Source organism: Lepidochelys olivacea (assembly GCF_965140295.1).
Source record: "Lepidochelys olivacea isolate rLepOli2 genome assembly, chromosome: 1".
NCBI lineage: Eukaryota > Metazoa > Chordata > Testudines > Cheloniidae > Lepidochelys > Lepidochelys olivacea.
This window is the reverse complement of record NC_140411.1, coordinates 336,056,193-336,076,665: the sequence shown is the minus strand read 5'-3', so window position 1 is coordinate 336,076,665 and position 20,473 is coordinate 336,056,193. Positions and strand designations below refer to the sequence as shown.

The 20,473-nt window shown below is 41.4% G+C and overlaps 1 protein-coding gene across 1 annotated transcript in view; it reads right to left on the bottom strand.

The window, feature by feature from the left end:
- The window catches only part of SEMA3A (semaphorin 3A), a 419,590-nt gene extending 401,790 nt beyond the window's left edge, over positions 1-17,800 (bottom strand). The window contains exon 1 of the mRNA XM_084624857.1: positions 17,773-17,800. The gene's annotated coding sequence lies outside the window, so the exon portion shown is untranslated. The remainder of the gene's footprint in view (positions 1-17,772) is intronic.
- Positions 17,801-20,473: the final 2,673 nt, after the last annotated feature.

Below are 20,473 nucleotides of genomic sequence, written 5' to 3'. Positions count from 1 at the left end.
ACCGAAGAAGTTTTTTGTTAGTTTCTTTGAGGGTGTGAAGCCACTTTAGTGCAGCATGGTCGGTTTGCAGGTGGAAACGCCGTCCCCAAACATATGGGCGTAGCTTTTCCAGAGCGTAGACAATGGCATAACATTCTTTTTCAGTGACTGACCAGTTGCTTTCCCTCTCAGACAGTTTTTTGCTGAGAAACACTACAGGGTGGAATTCTTGATCAGGTCCTTTCTGCATTAAAACTGCTCCCACACCACGCTCGGATGCATCTGTGGTTACTAGGAACGGTTTGTCAAAGTCTGGGGCCCTTAGTACAGGGTCAGACATGAGTGTCGCTTTAAGCTTGTTAAAGGCCTTCTGACACTTTCCGGTCCACTGAACAGCATTTGGCTGTTTCTTTTTGGTTAGGTCTGTCAGTGGGGCAGCGATTTGGCTGTAGTGCGGTACAAATGGTCTGTAATAACCGGCCAAGCCTAAGAAGGACTGAACCTGTTTCTTTGACTTTGGGACAGGCCACTTTTGGATAGCATCCACTTTGGCCTGTAGGGGGCTGATAGTTCCTTGACCCACCTGGTGTCCAAGGTAAGTCACTCTGTTTAGGCCTATTTGACACTTCTTAGCCTTAACAGTTAGTCCTGCCTCCCTTATGCGCTCAAGGACTTTTTGTAGATGTTCCAGGTGGTCTGCCCAGGAATCCGAAAATATGGCCACATCGTCAAGGTAGGCGACTGCATATTCTCCTAATCCCGCTAGGAGACCATCTACAAGTCTTTGGAAAGTGGCGGGTGCATTTCGCAGCCCGAAAGGGAGTACATTAAATTCATACAGCCCGAGATGTGTGATGAAGGCTGACCTTTCCTTGGCAGATTCATCTAGCGGTACCTGCCAGTACCCCTTGGTTAAGTCCAAGGTAGAGATGAACTGGGCCCTTCCCAGTTTCTCTAATAGTTCATCTGTGCGTGGCATGGGATAGTTGTCTGGGCGAGTTACAGCATTTAGCTTACGGTAGTCCACGCAAAAACGTATTTCCCCATCTGGTTTGGGAACTAGAACCACTGGAGATGCCCATGCACTTTCAGAGGGGCGGATTACACCCATCTGTAACATATCCTGGATCTCCCGTTCTATAGCAGTTTTAGCTTGAGGAGACACCCGGTAAGGTTGGACCCTAATTGGGTGAGCATTACCTGTGTCAATGGAGTGGTATGCCCGTTCAGTCAGTCCTGGGGTGGCTGAGAACGTTGGCGCGTAGCTAGTGCACAGCTCCTGGATCTGCTGTCGCTGCATACGCCCAAGGGTCATGGAGAGGTTCACCTCTTCCACACCACCAGCACATTTCCCTTCGTAGTAGACACCTTCAGGCCACTCAGCGTCGTCTCCTCCCTGGGCTGTAAACTGACAAACCTTTAATTCTCTGGAATAAAAGGGCTTTAGAGAATTAATATGATACACCTTAGGCTTTCGGTTGGAGGTGGGGAATGCTATGAGATAATTAACAGCTCCCAGGCGCTCCTGGACCACGAATGGCCCCTCCCACGATGCTTCCATTTTATGGGCCTGGAGCGCCTTTAAGACCATGACCTGGTCTCCTACTTTGAAGGAACGCTCTCTGGCATGTTTATCATACCAGGCTTTTTGCTCTTTTTGAGCATCCTGTAAGTTTTCTCTAGCAAGGGCTAAAGAGGTTCGGAGGGTGTTTTGTAGGTTGGTTACAAAGTCCAGAATGTTAGTTCCTGGAGAAGGTGTAAATCCCTCCCATTGCTGCTTCACCAACTGCAATGGCCCCTTAACCTCACGGCCATATACAAGTTCAAATGGGGAAAACCCTAAACTGGGATGTGGTACAGCTCTGTAGGCAAAGAGCAACTGCTGCAATACTAGGTCCCAATCATTGGAGTGCTCATTTACGAATTTACGTATCATGGCCCCCAAAGTTCCATTAAACTTCTCCACCATGCCATTTGTTTGATGATGGTAAGGAGTGGCAACCAAGTGATTTACCCCATGAGCTTCCCAAAGGTTTTTCATAGTTCCTGCCAGGAAATTAGTCCCTGCATCTGTGAGGATGTCGGAGGGCCAACCTACCCTGGCAAAAATGTCTGCTAGTGCCTGGCACACACTTTTAGCCCTGGTGTTGCTTAGAGCTACTGCTTCCGGCCATCGGGTGGCAAAATCCATGAAAGTCAGTATGTACTGCTTTCCTCTGGGTGTCTTTTTCGGAAAAGGACCCAGAATATCCACAGCTACTCGCTGAAATGGAACTTCAATGATGGGGAGTGGCTGGAGAGGAGCTTTGACCTGGTCTTGGGGTTTTCCCACTCTTTGGCACACCTCACAAGACTGGACATAGGTAGAAACATCCTTGCCCATTCCCTCCCAGTGGAATGACCCCCCCAAACGGTCTTTGGTCCTGTTCACCCCAGCATGGCCACTAGGGTGATCATGGGCTAAGCTCAAGAGCTTGGCCCGGTATTTAGTTGGAACTACCAACTGTCTCTGAGGATGCCAGTCTTCCTGGTGTCCCCCAGAAAGAGTTTCCTTGTATAAAAGTCCTCTTTCTACAACAAACCTGGATCGATTAGAAGAGCTGAGAGGCGGTGGGTTGCTCCGTGCCGCCGTCCAAGCTCTCTGGAGGCTTTCATCTGCTTCCTGTTCGGTCTGGAACTGTTCCCTTGATGCTGGAGACATCAGTTCCTCATGGGATTGTGGACCTAGGCTTGGTCCCTCTGGAAGCGATATAGGGGATGGAGCTGTTTCTGTTGACTGTGAACCGCTCTCGGCTGGTGCACTATGTTGGGATTCAGGCTCCGGCTGAGCCTCTTGTGTAGGGTTATCGGCTGCTGCCAGTTCAGGTTCGGTGGGGCCCTCTGGTGTTGAGGTTGCAAGTACTGGATTCAGTGCTGACACGGGGTCTGGTGTTGGTTGTTTGGCTGGTTCCGGTTCTGGGACTGGTTCCGTCTGGGTCTCTGGGACTGGATCCACTACTGCTGTTGCAGACATTGGCCTGGGGTCCAGGTCCATCACCTCTGACTGGGTCCTGATAGAAGTTTCCGGAACAGAGCTAGGCCTCACGGCTTGTTTAGCCTGGTTGCGGGTGACCATTCCCACCCTCTTGGCCTGCTTCACATGATTGGCCAAGTCTTCCCCCAACAGCATGGGGATGGGATAATCATCATAGACTGCAAAAGTCCACATTCCTGACCAGCCCTTGTACTGGACAGGCAACTTGGCTGTAGGCAAATTGAAAGAGTTGGACTTGAAGGGTTGAATCGTCACTTGGATCTCTGGGTTGATTAAATTGGGGTCCACTAAGGAAGCATGGATAGCTGACACTTGTGCTCCGGTGTCCCTCCACGCGGTGACCTTCTTCCCACCCACACTCACAGTTTCCCTCCGCTCCAAGGGTATCTGGGAGGTATCTGGGCCTGTGGACCTCTGGTGTGATTCCGGTGCAATGAACTGTAATCTGTTGGGGTTCTTGGGGCAGTTGGCCTTTACATGCCCCAGCTCGTTACACTTAAAACATCGTCCAGCTGACGGGTCACTGGGGCGAGGAGGGTTGCTGGAGAACGGGGTGGTGGGACGATAAGGGGTCTGGAGGGTTCTTTGGGAGGTAGGTGGGGCTTTGGGCGGCCCCCGGTAATAGGGTGTGGTCTGGGGTGGTCCCTTCTGGTCTCCGCTCCAACTGCGACCAGTTTTCTTCTTCTCTGCCACCTCCACCCATCTGGCTCCAATCTCTCCTGCCTCAATTACAGTTTTGGGTTTCCCATCTAGGATGTATCTTTCTATTTCCTCAGGAACACCCTCTAAGAATTGTTCCATTTGCATTAGGAAGGGCAAATTTACTGGAGATTCAACACTTGCTCCTGATATCCAGGCATCCCAATGTTTTACAATGTGGTAGGCATGTCGGGTAAATGACATGTCTGGTTTCCACCTTAGGGCTCTGAACCTCCGACGAGACTGCTCGGGTGTTATCCCCATTCTGACTCTCGCCTTGGATTTAAACAGTTCATACTTGTTCATGTGTTCTTTAGGCATTTCAGCTGCCACCTCAGCTAAGGGTCCACTGAGCTGCGGCCTCAGCTCTACCATGTATTGGTCAGTAGAGATGTTGTACCCAAGGCAGGCCCTTTCGAAGTTTTCTAAGAAGGCCTCAGTATCATCACCTGCCTTGTAGGTGGGGAACTTTCTGGGATGGGAAGTGGTACCTGGAGAAGGATTGCTAGGGTTTGTTGGTATATTCTGCTGGGCCTTTATCCTCTCCATCTCCTCCACATGCTTCCTCTCTTTTTCCTTCTCCTCCTCCTTCAGCCGCATGAGTTCTATCTGTCTTTCATGTTCCCTTTGTTTTTCCTCAGCCTGAAATTTGGCTAATTCCAGCTGTAGTCGAGCTGAGGATTTGGCCATTCTAACCTCTCTGTTTTTAACTAACTTTACACCCGAGGTTTAGAAATAAACAAACAAAACTTGGCTGTAAAATTTTGCTGTGCTGGAATAGAATACCTATTCTCTGATAGTGATTGTCAGCCTACAGAAAAAAACAATTCCCTTGTCTCTGCTCTGGGCCCAAATTAAAGCAAAAAACCTCCAACTACTTGGAAACCTGCTTACCCAGCCCAAAGAAGAAAAAAAATTTCTTTTCAAACCTGTGCTCCTTGTAAAACAAAAAAAAAAAATCAAAATCCTAAAAAAAACCTGCCACTTTTGTCTCCAGGCAAATGGGTAGAGCACACACCCCCTATTTACTTTTAGGAAGAAAAGAAAAAAAAAAACCTCTGGGTTGGAAGACTGTGAATTTCCCTGCAGGAGTTAAGTACCCTGCCTCCAGGCAAGAAAACCTGCAATTCACAAGATAATCCCCTTTTGTCTCTGCTTGGCCACAAAGCAGAGAGAAACCAAGCTGCTTTCAGTTTCAAAGCTGCCTTCTGGACTTCCTAAAAATTCCTTTTTAAAATCTGTATTTCTAGTTCAAAAAATCTCAACTGGATCTCAAAATGATTTCAGGTTAATCCCACCACTGTGCCACCATGTCAAGGTTCCTCCCCCACTCTGAACTCTAGGGTACAGATGTGGGGACCTGCATGAAAAACCTCCTAAGCTTATCCTTACCAGCTTAGGTTAAAACTTCCCCAAGGTACAAAATATTACCCCCGTTATCCTTGGAATGGCCGCTACCACCACCAAACTAATACTGGTTACTGGGGAAGAGCTGTTTGGACGCGTCCTTCCCCCCAAAATACTTCCCAAAACCTTGCACCCCACTTCCTGGACAAGGTTTGGTAAAAAGCCTCACCAATTTGCCTAGGTGACTACAGACCCAGACCCTTGGATCTTAAGAACAATGAACAATCCTCCCAACACTTGCACTCCCCCTTTCCTGGGAAATGTTGGATAAAAAGCCTCACCAATTTGCATAGGTGACCACAGACCCAAACCCTTGGATCTGAGAACAATGAAAAAGCATTCAGTGTTTTACAAGAAGACTTTTAATAAAAAATAGAAGTAAATAGAAATAAAGAAATCCCCCCTGTAAAATCAGGATGGTATATATCTTACAGGGTAATTAGATTCAAAAACATAGAGAACCCCTCTAGGCAAAACCTTAAGTTACAAAAAAGATACACAGACAGAAATAGTTATTCTATTCAGCACAATTATTTTCTCAGCCATTTAAAGAAATCATAATCTAACACATACCTAGCTAGATTACTTACTAAAAGTTCTAAGACTCCATTCCTGTTCTGTCCCCGGCCAAGACGACTACAGACAGACACACAAACCCTTTGTTTCTCTCCCTCCTCCCAGCTTTTGAAAGTATCTTGTCTCCTCATTGGTCATTTTGGTCAGGTGCCAGCGAGGTTACCTTTAGCTTCTTAACCCTTTACAGGTGAGAGGAGCTTTCCCCTGGCCAGGAGGGATTTCAAAGGGGTTTACCCTTCCCTTTATATTTATGACAACATCTGTGGAGTTGTGCCTGCTCTACATCAGTGTAACTTAAATCAGAATTTGACTCCAAGTATTTTTAATAGTGGGGCAGCAAGGAAACTTGTGACCGTGCCATGGGCTGTATGCAAATTTCAGGCTAATTTAATCAAACTAAAACATACCTTCATATCTTTGGATGCTCTCTTATCAGTACCTGAATTTTGCCTACCTATTACCCTCATATCTGCTGGAAAGTAATTCCATGGTACACTCGTTTGGATAAACAAGATTACTATTCAAGATTAATATTAGATAAAGAGGATTAATATTCAATTGGTGCATGAATGATTGGCCACACTGTTAAACTACACAGTCTCCTTCTAACTTACATGGTACTCCTCCACATCTCAGACCTCATTCCTCCTACACCAAGTCCTGTTCTCTACAATTCACTCAACTTTCTCTCCGTACTGTTCCTCCTGTCTTCTCTTCCCATTCCCAACTTTTGCCTTCTTTCATGTGACAACCGCTTTCCATGCAACAGCCTCGTGATCAATTAACTATGGCAAAACATGTTCCCTTTGCTTCAGATTGCTAAAACTCTACTTTTTCTTTATTGTCTTCCAGTTATAACACCTACATGTCACTCCAGCACCTCTTTGTGCCTTCAGGCTGGGCAGGTGATTCATTCCACTCTCGCTTTTTGTTCTGTGTGTGTCTGAGCTCACAAGGACCATCTATAACTAGGTTCTACATAAAGAACAAACCTAGCCAATAAGTAGTGTAGAGTAGTGCTAATAAAATAAAGTAGAAAGTCAAACACAGAATGAAGAAGTTTGAATACAGGAGTATGTTTATATACTATGGAGATTGAGCCAGATTCCTTATTTCAACCAACTCCTTTGTTCTGCTCCTCTAGGCACTGCAAAGAGACAAGAAAGAGATCTTTCCAGCTGGACATTTCCACAGCCCAGAACAGCTCCAAGCTGATTTAGTGATCCCTATGCCACCCACCTTGCAGCTTTTGGCACAGGAGGTATGTTGGGACCATGGCACACAGCACAAATGCACTCTGCCTATACTTCACTAGTATAATCTAATGGTGCAAACTATGTCAGAGCTGCTGTAGAACTGAAAGAGGGAGCCATAAACATCTCCTTTGCAGCCACGCACACTCACCTGATCCCAGGATCTGCTGGGCACAACTGAGAATCCACGCCATCACTTTTAAGGACATTTTCAGGAGCACCCAATGGCATTTCAAATGGGAGAGGGGAAGGAAAACAAAACTAATTTTCTTTTAAAATGTCTTAAACACTGAAACCAAATAGCAAAAATGAACCGACCACAAAACAAAAGGAAAACCAAAACAAAACTCACTTTGAAAAACTTTCTTATAGCATCTGACTTCATGAAAAACTCCAAAGGCTTCACAAATACAACCACAGCCAATCTTTAGTTGTAGCTTGGTAAATGTTAATGCCCTGTTAGCCAAAGCTAACTCTGAAGGCCTGTATGTGTTAAATAGAGGATATACCATAGCAGTAGTTTCTGGACTGCTTCTCATACCCCTTGGGCAATCATTGCAAAGATTTATAGCTGTGATTATGCGGAGAGAATAAGATACTATGACAGTGGTTTACTGAAATTCCTTTAGGCCGATTTCCCAGGTTCTTTTCCAATTTTGCTTAATTAAAGGTAAATTAAATCCAACTATGCCACCCAATTACACCCACCTTCTCCATTTTATTACAGTGTCTACAAGCTGACAGAATAAATAATTGCCTTCAATCAAAAAAAGACAAATTATTCTCTATTTAAAGTGCTGGGGCTGAATTTTAATTCTTTAACACCCGATAAGTACTTAACAGAGGAGGGCAAAATTAGCTCAAAGAATCAATGCCTCTGGTTTTCAATAGACTTTAGTAACTTGAGGCTTTTTAATTAAATACTCTGGCACAGGTTATTACTTTAGCTGGGTCTGGCTCTCTGTACTTTTAAGTCTTTTAAACTACAAACCCTTTTATGTGGTAATAACATTTCTCTCTACTGTCTCAAAAAGCGTAGAGGTGTTGGCTTAGCCTGTTTATATTTAGCTCTCTACAGCTGTTAAGTAATTGCTTTTTGCTTAACTGGAATATTTCTTTACACTATAACATGTACTGTGTATGTATAGACACTGTATATAGTATATAATAAAGCCATTCATGCTGCAATAATTAAGGCTGTGTCAGCACTTTCATTGCAAACTCCATTTTTCAAGCGTTTATAACTCAGCTATAAAATTTGTCCTGGACTCTGTCCACTGTACATGAAGGTGCAAAAAAAAAAAAGTTTACACGTTTTGGACACTTGTTTTGCAGCTGTAGAACTTAAAAACAATTTTGATTTAAAATGAAATTTGACAAAGAGCCACTGGCTTTTTGAAACTGAAACAAATTCCAAACACCTGATATTATAAGGTTTAAAAAACCCTGCCTTCCACAAATGAAGCTGTGTTCAGTGATGCAACTGTCAGTATTTTTAGTCTCATGTAATTTGTGGTGGAGACCCATCAAGATATTGGCGAATAGCACTTGAATTCAAACAACAAGTAAATTCATAGCTTAGCACTGGTCTAGGCTTGAAAAATGTTGTGATTGACATACGCTTTGGTGAGTGCAAGTATATGAATTTAAGTGTTGCAAAAGGTGCTAAATTAAGAGCCAATGTGAAATCCTGGCCCTACTGAAGTCAATGTGAGTTTTGACAGGATTTCACCCCTGGAGAGTAAAGTCATCTGTTTATTCACAGAACAAACACAGCATGGGAATTAGCTATATATGGTTTTGCATAACGCCTTGTCATGTGCTTTAAACCTGGCCTGGAGGGAACATTTCTAATGATAAAAAGGGTAGTTCAGATGTCATGAGCATTACGTTCCTGGCTTCTTTGGACTGAGACAGCCAATTAATGTCAGTTGTAGTGGGGTGTCATATAACTTGGACACCTGTGTGAATCGAGACACCCACATTATTTCCCCAGAATAAATGACGTAACTTTATTTGACATGCTGTCCCCCTACATCAGCTAGTGGAAATTTGACCAGCTGAGCCATGGAGTTGTTGATCCACAGACTGTTAAACTGTACTGGCCTGCTGCACTCTATGCCAAGGAACAGGAAGCCCTACAAAGTTGTGCTCTGCAGTGCCGACCGCTTGCACAGTCTTCTCAAATCCTCCCCAATGTATCAAAGTGGAACCCCACACTTCTTCTATTGCATTCAGGCTTTTCTTGGCTACAAAAGGCAGAAGCGGGTAGGATTTGCCTCTAAGTAGATCTAGCACTGTAACACATACCCCTTTCTATTCTACCCTATTCTATTCGGGTTCTTACACCACCCTCATGACCACAGTGTCTGAGTGTCTTCCAATTGTGCATTAAGCAATGTGTGAGCCGTGGTTTGTTCTGTTGTCAGCCCATAAAATAGAAATAGAAGGTACTTACATTTCTACCAGCAAAGTAGGCACAAATCTGCTTTCAACCACATGTGAAAAACTTGAGCTTCATGAAAAACAAATAAATAAAAACCTACCTACGAGTATATTTATCTAGTGAATCATACAACTGACAGATAAATCAAGATAGACATGCAGTCAGGCTTACAGGCCAGATTTTCAAAAATGTTACTGCTCACATTGGGGGTCCAATTTCAGAAGAATCCATGGTCTCTTAGGCACATGACTGATGTGGACAGATTTTCCAAAGTCTTTGTCTCCCCGCAGATCCCTCGGAGGACAATGTGGGAGCTGCCTAGTGCTGAATACTTTTGAAAATCTGTCCACTTCATTTAATGCCTAAGTGGGAGCTGAGCTCTTCTGAAAATCTTAGTCTTAGTGTCTTAGTGTTTGGCTGCTACCTTTATTGCCAGAGAATATACAGTAAATGATTTATAAATATAGGCCATTTATTACTCATATTGCCACAACATGAAAATGGAAAGGAGCACCATGAAAAGCTACGTTTCTGAGCATGTTCAAGGCATCTTACATATTATTTCAAAAATAATATTGCTAATAATGTACAATGTATCCGTTCTCCAGATAGTGGGATCTATTTGTATTCTGAAAAAAGCTAGTGAGACAAAACCTTCCAGCAGAAAATCCATTACTGTGTACCATACATGTTTCTTTCATTTGGTCAAATGTAAATTTGATGGTAACACTAATATTATTACTCAGGTCTGATGACATCTGTGATATGCAACATGTGAATTTGCTGTGCTGATATTTCAAAGACTGTTTTAAATTTATGGAGCTTTTAAAGTCCAGCCCTACTGTCTGGAAATTTAACAAACACATTTTTGACCTCAACCCATGCTCCATGCAGGATCATTGGCCAATTTGTCCCAATTTTACAGGGTTTTTATTTCAAAGTTGTCACAGGAACAGAACTCATAAGTGACTGTTAGTTTAAAGCAGCTCCAAATAAAAATGGCTGGCCAAATTCAGCCCTGGTGTTCATTTCAGTGAAGTCATTTGAATTACACCAGTGATTAATTTGGCTCATTGAGCCCAAAGGATTTTTTTTAATTGTTGTTTGTATAGTTTCACTTCCCTACCCCAAAATTTAGGTGAGAGAAAAGTAGTTTTCACATATGAAAAAGAACTGGGGCCTGATTCACAGCTGTATTACTTCAGTGTAATGAAACAGATTACAACAGAGTTACACTAGTGTATAAGCAGGTTAATGTAGTGGTGAATCAGGCTCATAGTCACTTTGCATGCACATTATGAGGTTTATGTATCTTTACCACCTTTTAAAGAACAGCATACAAATTTTAACTTCCCATTAATCACTCCAAGTGAACTCACTCCATTTATAACAAAGATATAAGCATGTTGCTCTTTAAATACACTTATTGTTTCCACGGCTGTTTGTTTTTCTAACATTTGCACACAATGTGTTCTAGCTAGGGGAAAGTAAAACTATTAGAACTAGAACTACTATGAACGATTAGAACAAGTATAACTTTCCAATTCAATTCTCTTTATATAACCTTACTTCCTTCTTCCCATTACTTGTGATTACATCTCAAAGCCACAGGCATCTAAACTGCTCAACTACCTAGAACATAATATCAACAACAACAAAAAATCCATCTGGTAATGGGACAGGTGAATCCAAGATCTTTTGCAGACAGGTTCAATGCAGATAAGTGAATGTGTTATTTAGTGGGCATATTTCCAGTGGGGTCCTGCAAAGATTGGTTCTTGACTCTACGACATTTACCATTTTTATCAACAACATGAAAGAAAAATATAAAATCATCACAGTAAAGTTTACAGATGACAAAAAAATTGGGGGAATGGTAAATAATGAAGAGGATAGGTCACTGATTCAGGGTGATCTGGATCGCTTGTTAAATAGGGCAAACAATATATGTTTTAATATAGCTAAATGTAAATGTATACATCAAGGACTAAAGAACGTAGGCTATACTCATGGGATGGGGGACTGTATCCTGGGAACCAGTGATTCTGAAAAAATGATTTGTGGGTTGTGGTGGATAATCAGCAGAACATGAGTTCCCAGTGCAACTATGGCCAAAAGAGCTAGTGTGATCCTGGGATGCATAAACAAGAGAATCTCAAACAGAAGTAGAGAGGTTATTTTATTTATTGGCATTTGTGTGACTGCTGCTGGAATACTCTGTCCACAGTTGAAGAAGGATGTTGATAAACTGGAGAGGATTCAGAGAAGAGCCATGAGAATGATAAATGGATTTGAAAATATGTTTTATAGTGATAGACTCAAAGAGCTCAATCTATTTAGCTTAACGAAGAGACAGCTGTGGGGTAATGATTATCGTCTTAGGTCTCTAAATTCAGAACAAATATTTAATAATGGACTGTTCAGTCTAGCAGAGAAAGGTATAACACGAGCCAACGGCTGGACATTGAAGTGAGACAAATTCAAATCACCCAGAAATAAGGCATAACTTTTTAATGGTGAGAGTAATTAACCACTGGATCAATTTATGAAGATTATCCGTGAGTGACAATTTTAAAAGAAAGATAGGATTTTTTTTTTCTAAAAGATCTGCTCTGGGAATTATTTTGGAGAAATTCTATGATTTGTGTTATATAGGAGGTCAGACTAGATGATCACAATGGTCCCTTCTGGCCTTGCCATGAAAGCATCAAATAGTCTGAGTGAATATTCAGAAGTCTGTATATTAATCCTGTTTGAAACAAGACTACATCAGTGAAAACTAGGTACCTTTTAGTTTGTGCCAGGAGGATCTACACAGGGCAGTTGGAACACAGCACGCTAGAGTGCTCTACAATTCATACTCCCTGTAGGCCGGACTGTGGCACTTTGTAGACAAGCCCTGAATATTTATCTGGAACACTGACATCCTTTTAAGTCTGTAAAAGTGGGCTGGAGAAACCAAAATAGTAGCCCCATGGTATTTAGTCAATTCTACTTCTAGTCCCAGTTGCAAAGGCAAAAATAAAGCCATATGAATGTATCAGAATCCTTTGAAAGATTCGGTTTGATCTGATTTTGGTTCTGATACCAGGCAGTCGTTTTGGAATGATAAGTGCCTTATTTTATCCAGAACTTTTTTTTTATCCTTCAATCTGACCATTTTGGCATTAAACATTATTTTTTTTAAAAAAGTGTGGGTCAAACATTTGAAGCCCAAACCAAATAACCACTGGACACTAATGTTCTGGATCAAAGGCTCAGTTTCTATGCTGGTACTTAAAATGCTATCAGAGCTAACAGCTCATGCATCAAAACAGTGTTGATGTCCAAATTACAAAGAACAAGGTCCAAATAATTCTCAACGTATTCATACCAATACCAACCACTGAAATGAACGGGACTAAGGCAAACAGAACTTTGCACAAAATCTGCTGTATATCAGTGATCATGATGATTGAGATTGCAGTGTAAATAAGGCTAGCCATACTTGTTAACTACACTTACAAAATAGTTCTAGATAGGTGTCCAGGGATCTGATCAGCTTATATAAGTATTATATATATACATATTATATCACAAAGGATGGAGGACTCTTTCCAGTGAATTCTTATGGAAAATATTTCAGAACTACAAAAATATATATATGGTTTTGTTTTTTCATGTAATCTTCGCTGATATTCCAGTAATCTTTTGATGCTCATCAATAACACATTGCTGTGCCTGTAGGCACTATTTCTACATCTTGTCCAGTTTAGGACTTATTAAATATTAGCAGCCAGTGGTAATTGTATCAAAGGAGATAATATGTGATTCATTGGGTCATGCAATATCTACAGCTTCCACAAGACCAGCAAATAGGAATAAAATTAAAGCCTTGTGTAAGAAAAGATTCATCATAGAAAATTCTCTGCCAGCATAATAGAATTAAGTTGGCAGAGAATTTGACCCAGTGATTTCATAATGAACTAACAAGTTTTTAATCTTACAATGAGTAAAGATTTACTAGCAATTTCTACTTCCCTTTGCATGGTTATTGCCAATTTATCTGTGTATTATACATCTTACCAAAGGCTGCGGTGAATTCTCCACCACTGGAAAAATTTTAATCAACATTGGATGTTTCTCTAAAAGATTAACTCTAGTTCAAATAGGAATTAATTTAGGGAAGTCCCATGGCCTTTGTTATACAGAAGGTAAGACTATATGATCACAATGGTTGCCTCTGGCCTTATATTCTATGATTCATACTTCCTCTACAGATACTAAACAAGAAAGTCATAGCCAACTTGCTCTGGGGCTAAAAAACAGCCTTCCTGGATAAAGAAAAGGAGTACTTGTGGCACCTTAGAGACTAACAAATATATCTGAGCATAAACTTTTGTGAGCTACAGCTCACTTCATCGGATGCGTGCAGTGGAAAATACGGGGTGGGGGGGATTTTATATACACAGAGAACATGAAACAATGGGTGTTACCATACACACTGTAAGGACAGTGATCAGGTAAGGTGAGCTATTACACGTTGATTATCACTACAATAGGTTTTTTTCTCTCCTGCTGGTAATAGCTCACCTTACCTGATCACTGTCCTTACAGTGTGTATGGTAACACCCATTGTTTCATGTTCTCTCTGTGTATATAAAATCTCCCCCCCCCGTATTTTCCACTGCACGCATCCGATGAAGTGAGCTGTAGCTCACAAAAGCTTATGCTCAAATAAATTTGTTAGTCTCTAAGGTGCCACAAGTACTCCTTTTCTTTTTGCGGATACAGACTAACACGGCTGCTACTCTGAAACCAGTCTTCCTGGAATTAACATAGCCCCAAACTGTCAAATGTTAGTGACTTAACTTGGATACCTAAATCCATATGTACACACCTAAACGAAAGTGGCAATAAAAATAAACCATTAATCTCTGACAAAAAATCAAATCATTTGCTTAGATGACTAAACATGGAGTTAGGTGCCCGATTTGAAGTACTCAAATTTGAAAATTTTTATTTCAGTACCTTTTTAATTTTTTTTTCATATACCCAGAAGAGCTTAAAAGTAGAAGGGTTATTAATTCCAGTAGCTGACAAATTGACTTCAAAAGCACATTGTCAAACGTTTACTAAATAATTATAACAACAACAACAAATAGTGTCACTGTATATATTGTTACATAGTCTGTTTTTTAGCCAGGGTAATGACAATGAAGTGTATGACCTAAAACGTATCCTGAATCACACCCTTGAAACCCCCTTGATGTCAACAGAAGTATAACTGAGGGCAGATTTTGGCCTCATGCCTATTGATGGAGTGCCACATTTTCAGTTCTCAAAGCAATTAGGGCACTGAAATTGATGCCAGTGGATGAGCATTTAAGGAACCAAAGCTTCTTTCTCAAAACAGGAGAAACAAGACAGAGCTGATTATGAATATCTATGTGTTAGTTTGTGTTGTGTGTGTGCGAGAGAGAAGCTGTGATGTTTAAATAGTAAAACTCCACAAATCCAAAGTTCATAAAAGATACTTCAATAGATTAAACTGTTGAACAAATTAGGGAGGGAGCTAGATCCCTCATTTTTGGGAAGGCTGTCATGAAAAAAGCCTATTTACCCAACACCATAATATATATCCTATTGCTATTACCAAAGTTGGCAAATTAATCTCAAAGTTTCAACTGGTTTCTGGCTCTTTGTTTACCAGGACTAGGGTTTGTTGTATTGGGGCTCCACATTGGAGAATACAGATAGTTTTGGGCATGGTTTCCAAACTATTGCCAAATTCTGTCCTCAGTTACTATGCAAAACCACTGAAGTCAAGGCATGGATAGCCAATGGAGAGCATGTGTTATAACTGAGGGCAGAATGTGGCCCTTATGTTTCCTGGGAAGCAGATAAGTTTAAGTTTATGTTAAATCAGCAAACGATAAACTTCTGTGGAAAATGCCTGATTTAGACGTTTGTGGGGTGAGAGGTGGGGGTGGGGCCTCAAAAAAACCTTCTGTTTTGACTATGTACTGATTAAAATATTTTATTCAAAAATCTGATGGTTCAGAATTTCACTTCTCTAAAAGAATATATACCTACATAAAACACCAATTGCCAGAATTTGTACTATTGCCCACAATAAGTAATACCTTATTCTGTAAGTAATCTCACTGAAATGAATAGTTGAGTGATTTCAACTCATCATTAGGAACGGGCAAAAAATCTGGCCTCAAGAGAATCTTTGTGGCCAAATTCTGTCAGTTTTACTAATGCTGAATAGAATCTTATCCACAAGCAGTGTCACTGGGCCAGACTCGTGCGTCTTTATTCCCACTGAGTAGTGCCCTTCCTCGACAAGAAGTTCTACTGAACGTGATATGTGTAAGGGTGGAAGATTCACATTCATGGATTTCAATGTGAATACTCTTGGATCAAAATCTGTGGGCAGAATCTGGCCCTTAGTAATTAAGGGCCCAATTTTACCATGCTTACTCATATTGAATAGTACCTTACTCCAAGAGTATTCCCACAGAAATCAATGGGACTACTTTTGTAATAGGATATATACTCTGTGTGCAGAAGTGTGGCAGATTTGGGCCCTAAATTGTTGTGCATTGACACATAGTAAATCTGCAAGTTTGTGTGTAATTAATTAAAATCTAAGTTTTACATATATAAAAAGTGCATTGCTGACTCAAATTTTTAAATTCAAAGAGTCCCTGTCCACTGAATTACACTGAAGGGAAATAAAATGTCCATTGATATTTATCAGTGGCACTGAAGAGAGATCCAGCCCATTGAAACTCACTTCATATTAATCATAGTCTGACCTCCTCATTAAGGGACACTTGCTAGAGCTAGAGACTATCTGCACTGTTCATATGTGTGAATCGTACTACTATATAGTGTTCATGCACTAGTGAAATTAGATTCTCTCCCTGTAGGGGGTAGGCATTGACTGCTATTTGATGCCAGCAAATGCAAGTCTAAATATTTCTTGTGGGATGCTGTCTTACCTCTCTATCCCCTCAACTTCAGCAATTTCAAATCACCATTGCTGTGTGTAGAAGCTCACTGTAACTAGTAATACCTGGGACTTTTCACAGCAGCAAAAGTAAGCCATTGTCATGATCAAAGGAATCCCTAGCAGCCTAAAGCCATGGCTAATTGAAACAACACCTACTATACTGTCCAAGTGCAAAGAAAATAATCCTTTGAAAAACGGAAGGCTACTTAAAAGCATCTTATAAGCATAATAGCGCTGAGTCATTTGTTCCACTCTTATGACAAGAGACACCAAGCAAAATAATATTTCAAAATAAATAAAGCCTAACATGAGAACTGTCATCTCACTGGACTTTCCAGAAATTAGAATATCCTGGCACTTTCTGGTCTGCATTCTTTGTTTGTGTCATCATCTATTGGAGACTCTGATGGATTCTTTTTTAATTGCACATTTATTTCTCTCACAGAATGTTTTTATACATGCAACAGACACATTCTTTTACACTGGCTGACATTCCACCTGAAAGACCATCACAGCAAGCTTGTTAACATGCTTCAGGATATATGGCGCAGTAGTAAATAGACTCCCTATAGCAAAGTAAAATTGGGGTACTAGGCTCAAAGAATATGTGTGTGTGTTAAGATCAAATCTTAACTTCAAGTTCAAGCATAGTTTAACAGCAAATCCAAAGTTGTAAATGCAAAGTAAATGCAATTTTAAGGCTGCTTTAAACCAAGCATGAAAGACCAAGAAGTCAAAGTTGAGATTCCATACATCTGGTTTTAATATGCTGCTTCGTGCAGTTTAGACAAGTGACCTTATTTTTTGCTTTTTAAAACTTCACTATCAGTGCGGTTGCTCCAGTACATTAATTTCAGCATTTAGGGTTATTTTGATAATATTTAAAGGAACAATTTAGTAAACAAATAATACAGCTTTCTTCAAAATAAACTACTTTCATCTTTTAGACTCTAAAATCCCTGGCTGGCTACAACAAAGGGTTTAATTATTTATTTGTTGGTTTATTACTCCTTCATTTAAAACATTTTTTTTTCATTTTTGTAACAAAAATACATCATCAGTTCTGTCCAGCAATAAAATGTATAGCACAGAGACCTAATTGGATAAATCAATTAACTAAGATATATTATTATTATCAGTAATGCTACATTTTAGATCGGAGGTCCTCTTCAGACCAGGAATTCAATCTGAGCATTCAATCAGCAGTGGCAATGCCAGGCAAGGTGTAAAATGAAACAGGAGACTATCCACAGGGGACATGCACGCAAGCGTTATTCTGGTTCATTTCTGAACCAGTCTTTAGAGGGTTCCTTCCAAAGTAAACACCCTTAATTAATTCCCAAGTAAAATAAGTAAAGGCAAATTTTCCACTTACTGTGTGCTGTGCTTTGTCCGTGCGCTGAGAAGAGACAGTTCTGCAGCTCTCACCTAGATCCAGGTTGCATTCTAAATTAGTCATACATATAAGCTGGAGGAAGCTTATTGACTTTTTAACTGTGCAAAGAGCAACCCATCTCACTGCTGCTAGACAACCCTTCAGGACACAGTGCTGAACTTCAGCACAAGAGCACGGCATCTATTATCCCCGAGGCTCTACCGTTTCACCTACACCTGGGCGGATCTATCAAGCTTCATCTCTATTAGAGCGGTTTGACTCTGTGGTTTAAGGAGAGAGCGAGAGCGAGAAGGGCTTGCTGTTGTCACACTTGTTTCCTATTAAAGAGCCTTACGGTGGATTGAGTAATTGTGTACGAAGGTAGTCTGGCTGGCAGATGTGTGCAGCCCCAGTGGAGCACTAGATTCAAGGCAGATGGGTTGTACCAGGGCGCAAACAACATTGAGAAAGGGAGGCGTGATTAAAACAGCAGGCCTCCGTTTTATGGTGCTGGAAATGGGGTAGCATGAATGCTCCCAGGAACTGACATGCCCAGAAATGGGACTGGGCAGTCACAAGCAAATATAATAAACAAGAACTGAAAAAGCAGGGTGGATGTTCAGTCTGACCAACTTACATGATCCTGTAATCATCACGATTAGCAATGGCTCTTTTGCCCCTCCCCCACTTTTTGCATACACTTAATTAAAACTACTCCATTACTGCTGGTGTTAACAGTTTATTCCAAACAGAATCCTGTTCTATCGTACAACCAGAGGAATCACTGGGAAGTGGATTAGAACTGCTTCAAGAGGTGGTCCAATGTTCAGGTTACAGGGAAAAGGGAGGCGGACTGGTGGGTGAGACTCTTCAGTTAGCAGTTATTTCTGAGGACGGTTGAAGTGTCCCTTATGATATACTTCTGTATAATGTACATTGGGTCAAATTCATCCCTGGTGGAGCCCCACCGATATACACTAGGGAAAAATTTGGCTTACTGTCTCTCATAGAAGGATACTGAATCTCAGGAAGCGCAGATTGCCTGAGGATCCCTGTTATGACAACAATGATTTATAATATTTCACATGTGCAACTCCTACCCAGGCTGGACAGCAGTCAAACATCCACTGCAGAAGTGACCCTCAGCTGCTCTGAGAGAGCAATTCATCCGGTGCAGAGGGCCCAGGCTCGGGCTATTCATCACTGCTCATTATGAGGGGTTAAGTAGGACTTAATTGGTCCATATAGATCTTGTGCTGGCCCCCTGCACAACGATGAATGTGGAACTCAGTCCCTTAGTGGGTCCTTATTGCAGCATTCTACAGAAAAGGCCCAAAACACTGGGAGCCAGATTCTCAGCTGGTGTAAGTCAATATACTTCACTGAAGGCAATAGCTATGCTGATTTACACCAGCTGGGGCTCTGGCCATGTAGCTTACAACAGTGTTACTACAGTATTTTGGGCTATTACTGTAGAGTTCTCTAGTATATATTGTGTTTAAGGGATAGTCGTCCTTCAGACCTACCAGCTGCATGATCAGGCCCTTTATAAAGGAAAGGGCTACACAGAAAAGTTTATGAATATTCCCCACACACACACACACACAAATATACTATATTTTTAATAGGTCCATTTATACCCAAATAGCTGAAACTGCAAAGGGAACATTAAAATGAGCTGACTAGCCAAATACATTTCTTGTTATAAGAATGTTCTTCCCACTCCACTTCACTGGATTGCTGTGGGGTAAAATGCCCTCTTTAAAATGTATTTTTCATTACCTCCTAGAGCTCTTTAATAAGCAGGTTATTGATATGAAACTATTCTTCTCTAATAACAAAGGGCCAAACGCATGGCCCTGTTCTACCCAACTGTTACATCTTATGCCAGCTCTGTACCACAGTGATTAACCCTGGGGACTGTGCAAATGGAGGGCAGAAAATTTCCAAACCTGTCTGCACTCAGGCCTATGGAACTACTTGGAAAGCAAACCTCTACAGATCCTGAGTCTTTCTCATTTCCCTGTGCAACAACTGCTACTGCCACAGAGCTGCTGTAATCCTTATAGAGCTGTTATGGGGTCCCAGCTTGTCCTTTTAAAACAGAAACTTTCCCTTGTGGGGCAAGAAGCTATTCTGGAGCTGTGAGCCTCAAGTTCCATCATCTGGCATGTGGCCCTTTTAGGTTCTCCCCGGCTGCCTGTCAGTCTGATTGCCTCTGAGTTTTACCAGTGTAGCCCTGTTGACTTCAGGCTCAGTGCTCTCCTGACATCTCCCAGAGTCCTGAAGGAGCAGGAGCTGCAGGCTATGGAATTGCTCCATGGCCACCCAGCATGGAACAGAAGTTCCCTGCCTCAAAATATAAATCGAGTCTTGAGTGTGGAGCTGGCAATGATTTACTTAGGTAACTGTGACCTTTTTCTAGTGATGCTCTCGCACCTCTTTTAACAGCAAGGCTTTGATTGTCAGCAGAAAGAAAGCCCTTGGGGTAGAGAAATGCCTTTTTGTTTGTTTGAGGATTTGTTGGTTTGTTTGTTTTCTCAAATAAAATTCCATTTGGGTTTAGCCAAGATAGAAACTGTTAAAAATAGCCAGTTCCCTTCTTCAGCAAAATGTTTGCAACATGCCAAAATAATAACAGAACGGAACATTCTAGAGAGCGGAGCGGAGCTCGTGCCCTCAGTTGAGGGAATTCCAGGTT